Source organism: Rattus norvegicus, chromosome 3 (genome assembly GCF_021556685.1).
Source record: "Rattus norvegicus strain SHRSP/BbbUtx chromosome 3, alternate assembly SHRSP_T2T, whole genome shotgun sequence".
Classification (NCBI taxonomy): Eukaryota; Metazoa; Chordata; class Mammalia; order Rodentia; family Muridae; genus Rattus; species Rattus norvegicus.
The window spans coordinates 117,396,173-117,413,944 of record NC_141536.1 but is presented as its reverse complement, the minus strand read 5'-3'; the positions used below and the strand labels follow the sequence as shown (position 1 = coordinate 117,413,944).

At 42.1% G+C, this 17,772-nt stretch overlaps 1 protein-coding gene across 8 annotated transcripts in view; it reads right to left on the bottom strand.

Annotated features, from left to right (window-relative positions):
- Ptpra (protein tyrosine phosphatase, receptor type, A) overlaps nucleotides 1–17,772 on the bottom strand; it is a 108,379-nt gene that overhangs the window by 79,085 nt on the left and 11,522 nt on the right. For 2 of the 8 annotated variants that reach the window (XM_087649029.1, XM_087649043.1), the window contains exon 2: nucleotides 11,940–12,022. The gene's annotated coding sequence lies outside the window, so the exon portion shown is untranslated. 8 annotated transcript variants of the gene reach the window in all.

Sequence of the window (17,772 nt, the reverse complement as noted above, 5' to 3'; positions counted from 1 at the left end):
GCCACATAAAACCAAGTGTGTTATCCTTGCCTATAACCCAACACTCAGGATATGGATGCAGGACGACCAGAAGTTCAGGGTCCTTTGAGTTTAAGGAAGGACTGGGATACATAAACCCTTACCTTAAAACAAATCAAATCAAATCAAATCAAATCAAATCAAATCACCACCACCACCACCACCACCACCACCACCACCACCATACATTCGTACATTCATACATGTGGCTGGGAGTAGTGAGGAAGAGAAAGAGAGAGAACATGCAATGAAACTAGATTTATATTTCTCACCTCTCACAAAGAGCAACTTAAAATGGATAAAAGCCTTAATGCAAGGTGAAGAACTTTCAAACTGCTAGAAAGAAATATAGACAAAAAATGTCCAGATACAGCTACAAGTGATGACTTTCTAAAAAGAACTCTCGAATAGCACAGGAAACAATCCCAATAATTAACAAATTAAATATAAAAGCTCCTGAACAGCAAGGGAAATAGCCAACAAGCAGAAAAAGAAATTGCCAACTACACACAAGAAGGGATATAAAGAACTGTAAAAACTCCCCAAACACACAATGGCTAGGCCCAGCAAAACTAGATGGGAAAACTTTATTGCTGAAGACACCACTCACTGTAGTTGCCAAGATATAGAGACATCAAACACAACTAAGCTGGGATTCTCTTCCCCGCTGGCTAGCTTCCATAATGCCAGAGGTGTTTTGCAGGTCATGAGAGGTCAAGGGCATCAGTGAGCCCTACAAACGTCAATCTATATCAGGTCCAAAAGGAACTGGGGACAAATGGCTGACTGTGGTGCCCATTAGCACACCACAGTGTCTGCTGCCTCCAGGCTCACTCAGTACCTGTGGCTCTTCTCAGCTCTTCTGGCCCTGTGCCCTGCCCTAAACCTCTCCAGCTCCTGGGGCTCCTTCCCTCAGTGTCCCATTCCTATATAATGCTGCCATTTCTGCCATGTGTTCTGTTGGTTGTCTTGGCTTCTGGACCCCTCTTGGTCTTCTCTCTGTGCGCTACCCTCCCCGACAACATCCTTAGTCATCGGGGGAAATGCAGACCCAAACTACTTTCAGATTCTGTTTTACCTCAGTTAAAATGGCTATTGTCAAGAAAACAAAGGGCAATGAATGTTGGCAAGGATTTTGGCAAAGAGAATTCTTAATAGTGTTAGTGAGAATGACGACTTTTCACTACAACTATGGAGATCAGTCTGGAGGTTTGCCAAAAGACTAAACAGAACGACCCTGTGACCTGGCCTACCACTCTGCTATGCTCCTGAAATTAGCTCCTTAAGCTAACCCGCCAGGGCACTGCACATTCATGCTCACAGTGGCCAGGAAAGGGAACCAGGTTAGAAGCCCTCTAACAGATGAACACTCAAATACAACACACAGCACTGGGTCTCGACCTCCCTGATGCTGCGGCACTTTAATGCAGTACCTCGTGTTACAGTGACCGCAGCCATTATTTTCACTGCTACTTCACAACTGTAATTCTGCTACTGTTATGAATCGTAATGTAAATATCTGTCTTACATTCGTCTTAGGTTAATCTGTGAAAAGGGTCATTTGATCACTAAGGGGGTTGAGACCCACAGGTTGAGAAGCACTGATGTGAAATTTTATTTAGCTATAAAGAAAAATGAAATCATGTAATTTTCAGGAAAATTGATGGCATCAAAATTATGATGTTAAATGAAATAAGGCAGATATAAAAGATGACTATATTTTCTCTCACAGACAGAACTAGATTGTGCACATGTGTATGCATGTGTGTTTGATTTAATTAGAAAAAGGATAACGAGAGGGAAGAAAGCTCTTAAGGGAGGAAGGGAAAGAGAAGGTAGTGAACTATGCAGGGCCTGGCAACAGGGGGAGTTGTTTGGAAGGCAGGAGAGAGAGCAGGAGGATGGGATGAACTAAACAAAGTATCATGATATACACACACGAAATGCCACAGTGAAACCCACTGGTTTTTGCTAATTTTAAAAATTTACAACCATCATCTCGCCAAGAAGCCTGCAATTATCAGTAATGTATAAAGGTTTGGTTTTGTAAACCAAACAGTCTCTGTCACGGTTACTCTGTTTTGTTGTTATACTAGAAAAGCAGCCGCAAACTATATATAACATTTTAGCATAGCTATATTCTAATAAAACTACTTATGAACACTGAAATTTGATTTCATGTAATTTACATGCCAAAAACATTAATCTTATTTTGATTTTTTTCAATCATTAAGAAGTACAAAAACCAGGGCGGGGGGAAGACCTGTTGGTAAAGGTTTGGCCACCCATTCTGCTCTCAAGTCACTGCCAGCCAGCACTTTTCTTCTCCACCCTTTTGAGTTAAGTGGTCCCACACATGTACAGTTCTGCTCCCCAGAATCCACATGAAAAGGTGGGTGCCTGGTGGCACACAATTGTAATCTCAGTGATGGGGAGATGGGAGGCGGAGATAGGCAGAGGGGGGCCTGAAGCTTGCTAGCTTGCTAGCCTGGCCTACTTGGCAGTGTTCCAGGCCAACGACAGACCCTGTTGCAAACAAAAAGTGGAATGTGCCTAAGGATAACACTGAGGCAGTCCTCTAACCTCCACAGGCATGTATGATGTACGGGTGTAATGGTTACTCCTGGCTGTCAACCTGACTATATCTGGAATTAAATACAATCCAGATAGAGGTTCACCTGTGATTCAGATCTTGAGACTGGAAGATACAACTTTCTGACCTGGATCTTGACATGGAGATCTTGAAGCATAGTGGCTATGAATTCCAAGAGACTAAGGCAAGGAAATCTCTGAGTTCAAGGTCAGCCTGGGACAAAACAAGTCCCAGATTCAGGCCTAGTGGAACACACCTTTAATCTGAGCCATACCTTCTGCTGGAGATCTACACAGGACATTGGAAGAAAGAAGATTCGTTCTTCTTTACCTGCTTGCATTTCCTTGCCAGCACATGTGTCAGGATCTACTAGCCTTGTGGGACTGACCAACTACTAACTACGTCCTTGGCCTCCCATTCACAGCTGACCATTGTTGGGGAGCTGGACTACAGACTGTAAGTCATCATAACAAATTCCCTTACTACTCAGAGACTATCCATAAGTTCTGTGACTCTAGAGAACCCTGACTAATGTTCAATGAAGTTTTATCAAAATTCTAGATGGCATCCTTTGAAAGGTAACTCAAACACAAATAGGACTAGCTTCATAGTTCTCTGACTCTATGTGACTTGATTCAATAGATATCTCTAATTTGAAAATTGTTAGGTACAATGTGATAGGCACAAGAAATGGTATACTATTGTACAGCATGGTGACTACACACTTGGAGTTATCACAGAGAAAGGAGCCTCCCTTGAGGAAATGCCACCATGAGATCCAGCTATAAGGCATTTTCTTAATTGGTGATGAAGTGGGGAGGGCCCAGCCTATTGGGGATGGTGCCATTCTTGAGTTCTATAAGAAAGCAGGCTGAGCAAGCCAAGGGAAGCAAGCCAGTAAGTAACATCTCTCCATGGCCTCTGCATCGGCTCCTGCTTCCTACCCTGTGTGAGTTCCAGTCCTGACTTCTTTGGTGATGAACAGCAATGTGGAAGTGTAAGGAATAAACCCCTTCCTCCCCAACTTGCTTCTTGGTCATGATGTTTTGTGCAACCACCCGAACATATATATTCTAGCCCCCCATAGGCACTGGCAAGTGCACACAGACTGTAAAAAACAATTCTTTATCCTCTATGTAAAAACTAGCAGCAGGCAAACTTGGGTCTTCATAGCTGTGCAATACATACTTTAATTTTAATAATTTTTAATGTTAAGATTTTTTTAAAGCTTAACTTATTACTGAATTTGCTAGTAAGGCTTAAAGGGAGAGAAAACCCAGTAATTATTTTTATGAAGCAGGGTCTTACTAAACAGCCAAGGCTGGTCTAGACTATCTTGTTTCTGCTTCCAAAGGGTTGAGCTTATAGAAATGAACCACCTTACCAGAGAAGCAGCAAAATTCAAAATGTATAAAGGCCGAGGCAGAAATGGAGTGTATTCCTTATTAAGCACACATAGCACAATGGTCATTATTACTGAATGCTTTAATAACTGTTTAACTGCTGTTTCTTGACAGCTTCTGCTGCTTGGAACTTTGGTATTTAGTTAAATCTTAAGAAGACCAAAAAAAGCAGCTGACTACTAGCACTGGGCACACCTTTAGCCCCAGTGCTGGGGAGGTAGAAGCAGGCAGAGCTCTGAGTTTGAGGCCAGTCCCATCTATAGATTGAATTCCAGGATAGCCAGGGATACATGGAGAAATTCTGAAAAACCAAATCAAACTAAACCAAACCAAACCAAACAAAAACCCAAAAAACTGATTACCATGTAGAGATAAGCAGAACATATCAAAAGGAATCAAGTAAACAGAGCAGTAATAATCTTAGCAACTATCACTAAGTACTTATCCTGCCAAACAATGGCGCTGAGTGCAGGCGCACGCACGCACGCACGCACGCACGCACACACACACACACACACACACACACACACACACAACTTAGCCTTGTTCTTTTGTAGATCTTATAGATGAAGAAACTGTATACAGAGTATAACTGTCCAGAATCAGCCAGCAGGTGGCAGATCCAGAGACCCAAACTCAACTATTAAATCAATCCCACAGTCGGTGCTGTCACTCATAGACTACAAGACTGCAGAAAGACTAAACCCAGGCAGGTCACTAAATCATGAAAGCACTTACTCCTAAAGGAGCTGAATGCAAAGTGTCAAGGTTCTCTTCCAATATACCACAACTGTTACACTGTTACAAAGTACCCACCTAGTACGGCTTTGAATTGTTATTTGAGTAAAGCAAATGGGAAGGAGCAATGTGTTTGCAGCCCTCCGCCTCCAGCTCTCAAAGACGGAAAACAAAACTGTGACAAATTACAAGTGGCATGCAATGGCCCTTCCCCGCAGCTCACAGAACCATGCGCAGGAAGTTCCTGGCTTACTAGAGCAACCACTGGTTTTGTTCTTCAACAATTTTTTTTTTTTTTGCAATTTTTGCTTCCTCTGAAAGTAGACAGGAAAACCTGGTTCAGTATCTACTTGTTAACAGGAGTTGTTTAAAAATAGAATTTAAGATAGAAGACTTTGTAAAATGCAGCTCTATATTTTGACTGACACTCAGTATTTCTGTATATTAAATTCAACCCTTAGGTGCCAGCAGGATGGTTTTATGGATACTTGCAGCATAAGGCTGACATGCACACTAATAAAGAAATTTAACCATTAAAGTGCATAGCTTTCATTTTTTTCTAGCTGGTAATACTACAGTCTAGAAAATGAATTAAAACTCATTTGGCCATTAAGATGTGGAAACGCTGGATAAATACCAACATACTTCAGAAAGCACAAGAGCGATAGAGAAAACGACAATTGGTAGAACAAAAAGTAAGCCAGGACCTAGAAGTTATTCCCAGATGAGGTGCACACATCTTCAATCCAAGCACTCAGGAAGCGAGGGCAGGTGCTCCTCTGAGTTCCCAGCCAGCCTGGTCTACACAGCAAGTTCTTACATAGGAAAATAGCTTAGCATTCAAACTTACAAACACTTAGGTTCAAAATGCAAGGTTCCTTTGTCCTCTCCCTCCCTACAGTTCAAATAATCTAAAATACAAAACTTTCCTCTTAGAAACTTGGAGATGACAGTATGTTGGCATGAAAAGAAAATCTATGAAAAACTTGAGGCTAACATTATATTTAAAGGTAATATTAACACTCCTCTACCCTAAAACGAGTAACAAGGCAGGGATAAACGTTCTCATCACTTCCATCAATCTTGTCTTATAAGGTTCTAGGTAGTACAGCGAGGAGAGAAAAAGAAACAGCATTCTAACAGGAAAAGAATTACATTGAGGCTGCAGAGAGGGCTCAGTGAATAATGTGCTTGTTGTACAAGTGTGATACCCTGAGCCTGGATCCCAAACACAAAGGCAAAAGCGTACAGTACCACATGGCTGTAACCCCAGCACTGATACGGTGGGGCAGAGAAAGGTGGTTCTGAGGGTTTGCTGCTTAGCCAGTCTAGCAGAAATGGCTCAGGCTCAATAAAGTGTCTCCAAAAAGATGGAAAGCAATGAGAATGACATTTGAAATCAACTTCTGGCCACACACACAGACACACACAGACACACAGACACACACACACCATATACAACCACCTCAAGAAAACCTTACAATATTAAAGAAATAAATTTGATAGAATAAGTTTATCAAAAATTACAATGTATACATACAGACTGTGAGTAGTTAGAACAAAACTACTTAGGGATAAATTGGACAATAAACATGCTAGCCTGTATGCAGAAAACTGTAACACTGTTGAACTCGGACCTAAGTAAACAGTGGCCTAATCTCTCCATGGATCAAAAGACTCAAGCCACATATGGTGGCTCAGGTTATAATCCCAGTACTCAGGAGGCCGAGGCAAGAGGATTTTATGTTCTAAACTAGCCTGAGCTCAATCAAGAGATTCCATCTCAAATAAAACAACACACACACACACACACACACACACACACACACACACACACACCCTCAAAATTGTTACAAAGGCAGTAACTCCAAACTGATCTATATATTATGCGCAATCTCAATTAGATTTCCAGGAGATTTGTGCTTGTACGTGTTTGTTAATAAGCATGAGAATGCCAGTGCTACTCTGATACAGAAAAGCTGACAGCACACTTGATAGAATGCTATGACAAACAGAACAGGGCTAGAGGGATGTCACAGAGGCTAAGAGCACTTGCTGTTCTTGTAGAGGACCTGGATTAGGTTCCCAGCACTCACAAGTTTGTTCACAACAATAGATAACTCCAGTTCTACAGGACCTGATGACTTCTTCTGACCACCTCAGACACTATGCAGTCAAAATACTCATACAAATAAAAATAAATTTAATTAAATTAATAAGAGAAGCCCTTTACCATCTTGATAGAACATTAATTTTATACACTATCTAATAACCATCTAGTTAGATGTTAGAAGTTCAGGTGCAACATGACTAGGCTCTCACAAAGATAAAACTCAGTATGTCTGCCAGATTTTTAGCTTCCCTGTCTTAGGATACTCTTTCAAGTTCTCAATGCTGTACGAAAACTTAAGTTCCTTGCAGGATCCTGTAGGATCAAGGTCCCTAATGTCTGTATTTTTCAGCCTGAGGCCATTCTCAGTTCCTAAAGTCTGAAATCCTTCACATGTAACCTCCATCTTCAAAGCCAAGAACTAAATTTCCTTTCATCAACCCTTCTCATGTCTGATTATTTTACTTCTTGTGATTTTGACTTTTGGTTCATGTGACTGGGTCAGATCCAACTGGATATTCCTCCTTTTGATAATCTCAAAGCACACTGACTAGTAAATTACACTTGTAAAATTCCTTTAATGTGAGGCAATGCCATATAGTCCCTATAGTAAAACTCCATCATAGCCACAGGTTCCGCCAACAATTACTGAAAAGATTTTACATAAGGGTGAGGCGGACACAAGACCTCATCTCTCCCTAGGGCATGGGGTAGCATTAAGCACTGCTAAAAAACACTATTAATGTTAGTGTTAAATTTTTTAACTTCTTATTGTAGGCATGTCTGAGATTCATTTTCCTATTAATAAGCAAAGATGGGAGGAGAACGGACAGCCTGACTCCCTAAGTGGCAGTCCCTGGATCCCCGTCACTGCCCTGGCTGCCTTGTGCAACACAACCATCACTCTGATAGCCCTAGGACTAGCCTCACACCAATAGCAGACAGGTTGGACATTCCATAGACATGTGACTAAATTATCACAGTGGACTACCCTAGCTTCAAGCAGTGCAGCCAGGGCCATCTGGAACAGCTCCTATCAGACATTTTGTTGTCACATGCCTCCGAGAACTCTAGATAGACGTGGTAACCATTTCTACCTAGGTGAGGGGAGAATGGCTTTATCTGCAAGCTCTGGGTGTGACTGAATTCCTGCCTTTTAATTAAAGTGAAGAGCAATCAAGGAAATGCCCTGTATCAACCTCCAGCCTACACACACGCGCACACACACACACACACACACACACACACACACACACCCCATACAAATAAACCACTTCACACCATGCACACACACACCCCACAAATATACCATATCCCTCCCACACCACAGATGGAAAAAGCACATTTACACACATGCATGTGCACACACAAATAAAGCATAATAAATAAAAAATTAAATGTTAATTTCTTCCACGCAGGTCCTTCTGTTTAAATTACATATAACCACCCTCAGTTAAATCACTGATGTTTCATTTAGCCATTTGTTACTATTTAACCGACTTCCTTAAACCAACTCAGTAACATTCCCAATCTCCCTCTGGGATGAAATGGAATCATAAGGCACTAACCTTCCCCAAATGCATAATTTTAAATCATAATTGTAATGTGTTTTAAAGAAAAGATCAGATCAACGAGAGAAGCTGCCAAGAATGAGTTTACTAGTCTAGTTTCCATGACTACAACAATCTGAAACCAGCACAAGAGAATGCGTATCCTTGGAAACCAGCTTTTTGCTTCCCTCAATTAAGAAAGGGATGAGAGAGAGAGGGGAGAGAGAGAGAGAGAGAGAGAGAGAGAGAGAGAGAGAGAGAGAGAGGGAGAGGGAGAGGGAGAGGGAGAGAGAGAGAGAATATGCCTACTGCACATGACAGTCATCAGCAAATATCTTGTCCCAAGCAAAGTTGTTGAAAGACTTGTGTGGTCCTTAGTGGAAAAGTCCACATTAGTTTTGGAGTCAGGGTTATGATTTCAGTTTCAGTCTTTAAGAGAACAGTGCTAACTGCACTAATGCAAGCTTTCTGAATCTTGTGTAAATGAGGAAAGTGCTTGCCAGCTTTTTAGGACCTCTCCTGTATACTTGCAGCCACTGGCACCTAAATCCATGCATACCCTTGCATGTTTGTTCTAGAAGGGCCTTCTGTGAAATATCAAAGTGGAAGATTTCTCCACGTTACAAAACATTCATAAACTCACTAAAATACCTACATTTCCTAACATAAGCTATGCTGCATTCATCTTGGTTTTTGTTTGTTTGTTTTGCTTTTTTAAAGACAAAAGGTTTCAGGTTGGCCTTGAGCTTCTTCCATAACTAAGGGCAACCTTGAATTCCTGCTCCTCCTGCTGCCACATCTCAAATGCTAAGTGGAAGGTTTCGGGTTTGGTGTTCAAAGGGGGCACTAAGGCAGAGAAAGGATGACGATCACAATACCCCATCACCTATCTAAAAGAAACAAAAGTCTGGAATGTAGCCAGGTCCATGCCATTTTGTAAAGCCCTCCATTAACTTGTTTTCCCTAAATTCTTGCTCTGCCCACTCTCAAGAGTTGATTCTACTCACAGGTCCCAGGCTAACAGACTCCTTTCCTACCTGCCTGCCAGGAACCAAAGACAGGAAGAATGGAATACAGATAGCCCATTAATCACATGGTATTTTCTCTAAAATGTATGAGAAGGGACCTACCATGTGGGCTTGATTTCTCCTCAGAACTCCTGACATGCTGCTGTCTGTCTGTCCATCTATGGCATCAGCAACTCTTTTACTAAGTAGCATCCTCTATGGTTTCTGCCTCAGTTCCTGCCTCCAAGTTCCTACCTTGAGTTTCTGCCTTGACTTCCCTTCATGATGGACGGTAATCTGCAAGACCTTTCCTCCCCAGGTTGCTTTTGGTCATAGTCTCGATCACAGCCATAGAAAGCAAGCTAAGATAGAAGCTGTGTCTGCAAAGGCTGGTTGACTGATCAGAATTAGAGTGACAGAGAGAATGAAAGGTTACAGGCAGACAGCTTATTTGCAATTTATCTTGGGCTATTGTTAACTTACAAAATAGTTATTCCTTGTGCCTCTTTGTGTCAGACCTAACATAAAGTTATAAATTAGAAATAAAGTTGAACCTAATATCCTAACAGATAAAACAAATAAGCAAACAAATCTTTAGAGTGTACTAATTTAATAAAACACTATTTCTAGCAACCAAAGGGCTAAGAATGCTTTCAGATAGCATCTAGGCTTACAGATGAGAATCTCCTCTGTGCTGTACTCAATGTTTCTACCAATGTATGTGAGGCTGTCTTTGTTCTGTTACTATAAAAACTTGACTCTGTTTCCATGTGGAACATGGAATTTGGGGCAACCTAAACTGTGTTCCAGAATGAGTGTTCTCTTTTCCCCCCTTTGAAACAAGAGCTGTGCACCTGCCTTGACAAACCCCAAACCCAAAATACTTCCCAAGATCTGTGCTCACTACTTTTGTCAAGTGACAACTGAGAAGAGGGGACATCCATGAGGGAGCACTGTCATTAGATTGGCCTGTGGACATTATGTGGGGCACTTTCTTGATTAGTGATTGACAGGGGAGGGCTGATCTCATTGCAGGCAGTGCCCTCTTTTGCAGATGGGTCTAGGTTAGGAAAGCAGGCTGAGCAAGTCATGGGGAGCAAGCCAGTAATCAGTAATCCCCCCACCCTCCATGGCCTCTGGATCGGTTCCCACCTCCAAGTTCCTCTTTGAGCTATTGATTGGACTTCCTTAGATGATGGACTCTATCCTGCAGATGTGGTAAACTGTAAATATGGTTTTATCCCAGCAGCAGAGAAGTACACTGATGCAGGATTACAGTTGGGGGCCACTATGCCCAAAGTACTTCACCTGTATTTCTAGGTTTTAATGAAATAAAGTACAGCCACCAAGGTTTCCTTTCTTCCTTCCTTTCTTCCTTCCTTTCTTCCTTCCTTCCTTCCTTTCTTCCTTCCTTCCTTCCTTCCTCCCTCCCTCCCTCCCTCCCTCCCTCCCTCCCTTCCTTCCTTCTTTCCTTCCTTTTTCATGCTAGGTCTTCTGAAAGCCGGATTAACGCCGCTTCCTTGAACTACTGCTGGAGCGAACCCTGTTCTAAAAACTGTAAGTGCGTAACTTTCTGCTACCCACCCACATCCCAAGAACCGACAGGATGAATGCAGAGCTCCTTTAAAGTGTAGGTGAGAAAAGCGTAGACTATAGTTTCTTAAAAAGAAACTAGATTAGTTCCAACTGAGTAATGTTCAGGGACACATTAGCCAGCTACTATAGGGTCAGATGAATTTAAAAATCTGAATTGCTTCTGACCACATTATCTTCTGTTTTTGGTTTTGAGACAGGGTCTCACGTAGCTCGGGCTGGCCTTAAATTCCCTGTGTAACTGAAATGACCCTGAACTCCCACCTCCATCCCTCAGTTCCGGCGCTGACATTACAGAAACGTGCCATATACCTGGTTTATGTGTGGCTGGGAATTAAGCCTCGGGCCTGTGTGTATTAGGCAAGCACTCTATCAACTGAGCTGCACTGCCATCCTCTACAAATCACTCGCTTCAGCAGTCTGGGCACCGATGCTATTTAATTAACAATGGTAATAGAAATGTTGCATTTTAACTGTGCAAAGTAAAGAATGGCTTACGGAACCTGGAGGGGCATTCTGTGGGTGGGCAATGGGAGGTCTGCACAGACAGGAGACTAACCAGTCTCTCAGTGGCAATGTAGTGAAAAGGATGAGACATATCTGTCAAAGTCGAACACGAGGAAACATGAAAAACAATCCTATGAGGTTAGAACGGAACTGGAGGTGTTTTGTGGAAAATGGCTTTCAGGCATTTGTGTTTATTTATAAGCACATATATATATCCCAGCATGCATATCTATTCATACTAATCTTAATATTCTGTAATTAATCATTTGGCACCTTGAAAGCAGATGCCAAAATTAGAGGCAATGTTATTTCTGTTCTTACTATCCTTGTTTTTGAGAGCATGTACAAATCAAATTACAGCACCCCATACATACACATCCAACATCTTCCCGCCACTATAGAAAAGTGGTCCCCACTCACGTCTGTCTCTGGCTCCACGCCTTCCTCCTGATTTCCTACTTGGTCTTGCACAGCCGCATGGTGTGCATCCAGATCCTGGAAAACTACGCAATAACAAGCTTTTAATGGTGTTGAGCTGGGCTGTTACTCAGTCACCTCCATAAATTTGGTCCCAGGAATTTAATTAAAACAATTTCATAGTCAGGTATGGTGACTCCGACCTGGAGGCTGAGGCAGGAGGATTGTTACAAGTTTAAGTCAACCTAGGCTATAGAATAAACAACAACACAACTGTAGTTCAGGGCTCAGGGTACAAGGGAGACCAATCACATCTCAATTGCAAGACGCACATATCAGATTTGATGCCTAACTATATTTTCTAAAAAGAACTAGAGTTCCTTGAAGAAATGGTTGAGTCAGGACAAGATGAAAATGAAAAAATCATGTTAGGCCAATAAATAAATAAATAAAACCAATGCATGAACAAATGGACACAAGCTGGAAAGGGTTAGGACCAGCTAAATCTGGGGCAACCTGATCATCAAAGTAAGTTCAAAAAGGAATAGAATAAAATAGGAAACCATGTTGGCTAATTTTACAAATTCAAAAGACAAAGTGAGAGCTTTTCCTTGTAGGAAATGTCAGATGAATGAAGAATGACTAATTTGTTTTTTAATTTACCATCTGGTTACCACCATAGCAATAGTGGATTCCGTCACAACCCCTCAATGGATACTAAATAGGCAATTTACATAACCTCAGTGTCACTCCCACAAAGTATCATTTTCTTATTCATAAGCACAGAAATGGGGCTGGGGATTTAGCTCAGTGGTAGAGCGCTTACCTAGGAAGCGCAAGGCCCTGGGTTCGGTCCCCAGCTCCGAAAAAAGAACCAAAAAAAAAAAATAATAAGCACAGAAATATTTCTCAGTTAACTTTTCAAAGGCTTGCCAGACAACATCTTGACCACGTGATAAAACTGAGCCCAATGGACATGTGCCTCCTGATACCGTGCAGTGACAAGCACACAGTGTCTGTGCCATTCTGCCAACAATATATAATCTAAATCTCATGAGGGGATAGAGTTGGCTCAGTAGTTAAGAACAAGCACTGCTCTTGCAGAGGACCTGAGTTTGATTCTCACAAATGCCTGTTAAGTCTAGCCCTGGAAAATCCAACACTCTCTCTAGATTCCGTGAGTACCTGCACTCAAACATGCACAGGCACACATAATATACACACAGCAAACATAAAACATGCACAGGCACACATACATATACACACAAGCAAACATAAAACATGCACAGGCACACATACATATACACACAAGCAAACATAAAACATGCACAGGCACACATACATATACACACAAGCAAACATAAAACATGCACAGGCACACATACATATACACACAAGCAAATATAAAACATGCACAGGCACACATACATATACACACAAGCAAACATAAAACATGCACAGGCACACATACATATACACACAAGCAAACATAAAACATGCACAGGCACACATACATATACACACAAGCAAACATAAAACATGCACAGGCACACATACATACACACAAGCAAACATAAAACATGCACAGGCACACATACATATACACACAAGCAAACATAAAACATGCACAGGCACACATACATATACACACAAGCAAACATAAAACATGCACAGGCACACATACATATACACACAAGCAAACATAAAACATGCAGAGGCATACATACATATACACACAGCAAACATAAAACATGCACAGGCATACATACATATACACACAAGCAAACATAAAATAAGCCTCAAATCTATTGGTGAAAGACCATCAAACCAACTCGGGATGAGGAACATTCTGCAAAATATTAGACTTAAGAAAAAAAAAGGTAGTAGCCAAAGGAGAGTTGGTGGTGGCGGCGCACGCCTTTGATCCCAGCTCGGAGGCAGAGGCAGGTGGGTCTTTGAGTTTAGGCCAATCTGGTCTACAGAGTGAGTTCCAGGACAGCCAAAGAAACTATCTCAAAACAAACAAAACCAAAAAGGGTCAAGTTAGAGACTGGAAAGACAGCTCAGTGGTTCTAAGTGCTTGCTCTTCCCAGAACTTCATGGTGGCTCATAGCTGTCTATAACCCCAGTTCCAGGAGATCTGACACCTTTTTCTGCCCTCTTAGGGTACCAGGCACATGTATAGGCAGAACATTCATACAAAAAAATAAAATAAAATAAAACTAAATCTCTTTTAAAATGTCAAATTACTGAAAAGAAGTCTGAGAAACTATTCTTCTATGAAAGAGACTGAAGAACTATGACAATTAAGCACTCAACAGTGAACGGTCCCCAAAGCACAAGTAAGAGGTAACAAGTTTTCTAGTTTTAGTCTTTGCTGCAAAGGATATAACCAAGAGATCAGTGCAATTTGAGAGAGGTTCAGTTTATCTTGAGTATCAATTTGAATAGACTGAGACACGACACGTGGGAGTTAGTGAAGCACAATTTCGGGTGTAGCTATGACAGGGTTTCCAAGATCACTGCCATTGTAGCAACCAAGGAGAGACTCAGCACAGAGGTGTTTGGAGCCATCTGAGAGAAGCCAGCCACTGGGACAGATACACTCTCACGCTCTCTTTCACTCTGCTTCCTGGCTGCCAGGAGACGAGCAGCTTCTCCTGCCACCAAAGGTCCACAGCAGTAGAGCCAAAGGAGCAGGGACTCAACCCAAGACAGCATCCCAGGTTACTGTTAGCTGACAACTTTACAGTCGCCTTCAGTAGCAAGCTAAGATCTACCCACACTCTGTGGATACTACTTTAAACTTTCTACAGAGAGTTATCTTTCTCAAAAGAGCTGTCCTATTGGACAGACCAGGAAGTCACGTGCTTGTTAGGTCACGCTGATTCCTTTAGGAGGACTGGTTCAAGCCAAGCTATGGCTCATACCTGTAATCCTAGCACTGCAGAGGCCAAGGCAGCAAAGATCTTGAGTGCTAGGCCAGCCTGAGCTACTGAGAGAAATCTTACCTAAGAAAAGGAAAAGAACACTAGCTCACTTATCTGACAGTGCCCAGAGTGGGGGTGGGGTCAGTATGGTTCTATTGGAGTAAACCACTCATGCATACTTACTAAATATCATAGAAGAGTTGAGATAAAGTAAAAACAATCAAAGAAACCCTGTAAAACAAGTAAGACCCATACCACTGTCCTCAAGAGAGAAATTTACTATATGAAGGAAAGAAACTAACAAAATATTGACATTAAGACAATCATAAAAGTCAAGTTAGGGATCTGAAGAGATGGCTTGGCAGAGGTAAGGGCAGTCACTGCTCGGGCAAAGAACCTGGGTTTGGTTTCTAGCACCTACATGGTGAGTTAGTAACTACAGTTCCAAAGGATCTGGTGCCCTCTTTTGACTTCTGTTGGCTCCAGGTACACACATGGTAGACATACATACATGCAGGTCAAACGCATAAAGCAAAATACATATAAATCATCATATACATAAAATAAAACAAACACATATAAAAAGAAAGAAACAAACAGAAAAGTGAGCTTAGGTGGCACATGCCTGTAAGCCCAGCTCTCAGAAGGCCAAGACAGGAAAGCTCGAGTCTGAGGCCGAGACCAACATTAATCGATATGCTGTGTGGATTATCATACAAGTATGTGGACTACCAGACCATCTGATAAAATAACCTGACAAAAAAAGCACAGGGTACTTGAGAGATGGCTTAGCACTGCTTGCTCTCCCTGAGATCTTTGGTTCCCAGCACCCACAGAGAGGCTCACAGTCCTCCGTAACTCCAGTTCCGGGAGATTCGAGCCCTCTTCTCAGCTCTGTGGGAACCAGGCACACGTGAGATACATATACATCCATGCAAGCAAAATACTCTTAGGCATAAAATAAATAAAATGTAAAAGAGGGGTTGGGGATTTAGCTCAGTGGTAGAGCGCTTGCCTAGCAAGTGCAAGGCCCTGGGTTCAGTCCCCAGCTCTGAAAAAAAAAAAAAATGTAAAAGAGACAGAAACACAAGACCAATGCTGAGCTCAGACTTCTACAACTCCAATACTGTTTCCTTGTTCATAAATCCGTGTGTGCAGTGTCTTAAAACAATTAAAAGGAATTCCCTTTCAACACTCGCTGCATCTGCAGACATTTACAGTCACCCTTTCAGTCTTGCTTCTGTATTATGCTAGAAGGGGTATGTGAGATAGTGTGCTAACGGACAGTGAAAGATGCTTCTTCTCCAGGAAGAATTCATCTTTTCTCAAGTGATTGTAGAGAGCTCTGTACAGCATAATCCCTGCAGTCAGCAACACTGTAGGATACACTTACACACGTAGGTGGGCAGACCTCGTGTTATACGTTCTTACTATAGAAATAGAAGTCAAAAAATAAAACTGAAGAACAATTTTGCAGGTGGTGGATGACTTTTACAATCATTGTGGTGACAGCCTCACAGTTTAGCATATCAAACCTCATCCAACCGCACACATTAACATATATTTTGATGCTTATCATTATACCTCATGTGCTGGTTTTTGTCACCTGACATAAACTGGAGGGAACCTTGATTGAGGAACTGCCTCCATCAGACTGGCCTGTGGCCATGTCTGTGAGATAGTTTCTTGACTAATGGCTCACGTGGAAGAGACCAGCCACTGTGGTAGTGCCATCCCTGGGCAAGTGATCCAAGAAAGCAAGCTGGCCAAGCCGTGGAAAGCCAGCCAGGAAGGAGCATTCCTCCACAGCCTCTGCTTCACTTCCTGCCACTAGGTTCCCGCCTGAGTTACTTTCCTGGCCTCCCTCAGCAATGGGCTATGTTGTGAACGTGCAAGCTAAATCAAGCCTTTCCTCTCCAACTTTGTTTTGGCCAGAATGTTTTATCACAGCAACAGAAACTAACTAGAACACCTAACTAAAACTGCTTAAAATAATAATGAAGACCAAACTGGATAAAAAAAAAAAAAAGACCTTTAGACTTAAACCATGAATTACTATGATTAGATCAGGAAGCCAGAATGATCTCTTCAGGTAGCATGCTATCAAGACTTGGAACACGGAAGGAAGAGAGATAGTGTGTAGGTCATATCTAGCTGCAAAGTGACGTGAGGAACAAAGGGACATAAGAAATAGTCCAAAGCAGGCCCGCCTGAGAGATACAACACATTGCCAATAGCAACAGCAACATTTAAATTCTGGTGTCGCTGCTGCCATGTTCCATTCATCAAAACAGAGATTAGAAAACAGGTCAGTCCTGAGACTGACGCAGGTGTCTGGGAAACACCTCAATGGGGGAAAACAAGCAGGTTGCTGCTTATCAACACGAAGCCACAGGCATACCCATGTCCTTCCAAGGATGTGTGTGGTGAACACACACGAGGCTGGTGATGCACTTTGTGGGGAAGCCTGTTCAGTTGTAGACGATTTAATTTACTAACCCACCCAATTCCTTTCCCTTTCTTCCCTCCTTGGACCTTTCTACATTTCCCTTTGTTAAACCAGACAGGTAAAAAAGGCAGTTTCTGTGCTCAGTCAAGCACACAGCACAACAACCGGGTGCCACATTCAGGACTCTACAAAAGCAGAGCCACCTCAGAGGCAAAGCATCCTCGAAGCAGAGTGTCCAGCCTCTCTCCACCCAGTCTTAGAACCCCTACAACTGTACTGCTGTAATCATAATCTGGCTTTTCCATCCAATAACCTTGACTCTTGGAGATGGCAAACTTGTCCCCCAAAGCTGAGTGACATTATGACCCAGGGAGACAAGCTGTGAGTGATAAAACAAGGTCTATCAAGGCTATGGCACTGACACTTCTAGGTTTCAGTGTGATGGTGGTTCAGATCT